The sequence below is a fragment of the Rhipicephalus sanguineus genome, chromosome 4 (assembly GCF_013339695.2).
Source record: "Rhipicephalus sanguineus isolate Rsan-2018 chromosome 4, BIME_Rsan_1.4, whole genome shotgun sequence".
Classification (NCBI taxonomy): Eukaryota; Metazoa; Arthropoda; class Arachnida; order Ixodida; family Ixodidae; genus Rhipicephalus; species Rhipicephalus sanguineus.
Genome location: NC_051179.1, coordinates 86,131,016 through 86,133,959, shown reverse-complemented (window position 1 = coordinate 86,133,959; position 2,944 = coordinate 86,131,016). Strand labels below are relative to the sequence as shown.

General features: G+C 44.4%; 1 non-coding gene across 1 annotated transcript; it reads right to left on the bottom strand.

Moving 5' to 3' along the window:
• Nucleotides 1-823: 823 nt before the first annotated feature.
• Nucleotides 824-896, bottom strand: Trnas-cga (transfer RNA serine (anticodon CGA)). Its single transcript has one exon. It is a non-coding gene; the product is annotated as a tRNA-Ser (tRNA).
• Between the last annotated feature and the right edge of the window lie 2,048 nt (nt 897-2,944).

Below are 2,944 nucleotides of genomic sequence, written 5' to 3'. Positions count from 1 at the left end.
ATGGAAAGAATTAAAATTAGGATCCCAGCAGGAATCGAACCCAAGCCTTTTGCGTGGCAATCAGATATTCTACCACAGAGCCACGCCAGGTATATAAACTGGTTTAGAAAAACAGCCTCTGCAGGCCTAATGTTATTGCGACGTCAATTGTGGTTATGGTGCTGGCTATATAATTTTGTAAAAAAGCAATAAACACTACACGATACTCCTACGATACAGGAAAGAAGTGTTAATTTCAAGGGCTCGTTTTCTTTGTTATACACAATATTAATGAGAACTAACAGACAATAATGTCAAGGAAAGTATAGGGGATGTTTTTAGTAATAAATGTAAGGTAATTGTGAAGAAAGAAAAGTGGACGAAAAGATAACTTGCCGCGGGCAGGGACCGAACCTGCGACCTTCGAATAACGCGTCCGATGCTCTACCAACTGAGCTACCGCGGCGGCCATCCCCCCGTCCACTTTATAGGGTATATGTGTGCATTTAAACGTGGGAGCGTCAGTCAGCGCCGCCAGTAGCCATGACGGCGAGTGTGGAACACTCTTTTTCTGCCTGTTGGCGTCACGTAGCACGTGAACTTATTACGAGCTGGCAGCTGACCAATAATCCCTCGCATACTACCTGAAAGCATCAAGTCTGCCAGAACGAGACCCTCGCTATGAATGAAGGAAAGAAGTGTTAATTTCAAGGGCTCGTTTTCTTTGTTATACACAATATTAATGAGAACTAACAGACAATAATGTCAAGGAAAGTATAGGGGATGTTTTTAGTAATAAATGTAAGGTAATTGTGAAGAAAGAAAAGTGGACGAAAAGATAACTTGCCGCGGGCAGGGACCGAACCTGCGACCTTCGAATATCGCGTCCGATGCTCTACCAACTGAGCTACCGCGGCGGCCATCCCCCCGTCCACTTTATAGGGTATATGTGTGCATTTAAACGTGGGAGCGTCAGTCAGCGCCGCCAGTAGCCATGACGGCGAGTGTGGAACACTCTTTTTCTGCCTGTTGGCGTCACGTAGCATGTGAACTTATTACGAGCTGGCAGCTGACCAATAATCCCTCGCATACTACCTGAAAGCATCAAGTCTGCCAGAACGAGACCCTCGCTATGAATGAAGGAAAGAAGTGTTAATTTCAAGGGCTCGTTTTCTTTGTTATACACAATATTAATGAGAACTAACAGACAATAATGTCAAGGAAAGTATAGGGGACGTTTTTAGTAATAAATGTAAGGTAATTGTGAAGAAAGAAAAGTGGACGAAAAGATAACTTGCCGCGGGCACGGACCGAACCTGCGACCTTCGAATAACGCGTCCGATGCTCTACCAACTGAGCTACCGCGGCGGCCATCCCCCCGTCCACTTTATAGGGTATATGTGTGCATTTAAACGTGGGAGCGTCAGTCAGCGCCGCCAGTAGCCATGACGGCGAGTGTGGAACACTCTTTTCTGCCTGTTGGCGTCACGTAGCACGTGAACTTATTACGAGCTGGCAGCTGACCAATAATCCCTCGCATACTACCTGAAAGCATCAAGTCTGCCAGAACGAGACCCTCGCTATGAATGAAGGAAAGAAGTGTTAATTTCAAGGGCTCGTTTTCTTTGTATACACAATATTAATGAGAACTAACAGACAATAATGTCAAGGAAAGTATAGGGGATGTTTTTAGTAATAAATGTAAGGTAATTGTGAAGAAAGAAAAGTGGACGAAAAGATAACTTGCCGCGGGCAGGGACCGAACCTGCGACCTTCGAATAACGCGTCCGATGCTCTACCAACTGAGCTACCGCGGCGGCCATCCCCCCGTCCACTTTATAGGGTATATGTGTGCATTTAAACGTGGGAGCGTCAGTCAGCGCTGCCAGTAGCCATGACGGCGAGTGTGGAACACTCTTTTTCTGCCTGTTGGCGTCACGTAGCACGTGAACTTATTACGAGCTGGCAGCTGACCAATAATCCCTCGCATACTACCTGAAAGCATCAAGTCTGCCAGAACGAGACCCTCGCTATGAATGAAGGAAAGAAGTGTTAATTTCAAGGGCTCGTTTTCTTTGTTATACACAATATTAATGAGAACTAACAGACAATAATGTCAAGGAAAGTATAGGGGATGTTTTTAGTAATAAATGTAAGGTAATTGTGAAGAAAGAAAAGTGGACGAAAAGATAACTTGCCGCGGGCAGAAAAGTTATCTTTTCGTCCACTTTTCTTTCTTCACAATTACCTTACATTTATTACTAAAAACATCCCCTATACTTTCCTTGACATTATTGTCTGTTAGTTCTCATTAATATTGTGTATAACAAAGAAAACGAGCCCTTGAAATTAACACTTCTTTCCTTCATTCATAGCGAGGGTCTCGTTCTGGCAGACTTGATGCTTTCAGGTAGTATGCGAGGGATTATTGGTCAGCTGCCAGCTCGTAATAAGTTCACGTGCTACGTGACGCCAACAGGCAGAAAAAGAGTGTTCCACACTCGCCGTCATGGCTACTGGCGGCGCTGACTGACGCTCCCACGTTTAAATGTACACATATACCCTATAAAGTGGACGGGGGGATGGCCGCCGCGGTAGCTCAGTTGGTAGAGCATCGGACGCGTTATTCGAAGGTCGCAGGTTCGGTCCCTGCCCGCGGCAAGTTATCTTTTCGTCCACTTTTCTTTCTTCACAATTACCTTACATTTATTACTAAAAACATCCCCTATACTTTCCTTGACATTATTGTCTGTTAGTTCTCATTAATATCCTACGATACAGGCGTCATATGAGATTAACATCTGTGGTTCCAGTGTTAGCTCCGCTTTTATAGCAGTCTAATAAACACTACATTTGTATTCCTATGATTTCGCAAGTTATATCGAAGCATTGCTCGACACCGGAGGAATAATTAACGAACGTTACGTATGATATTCACATCATCGCACCGTAAAGTGCACTTAGT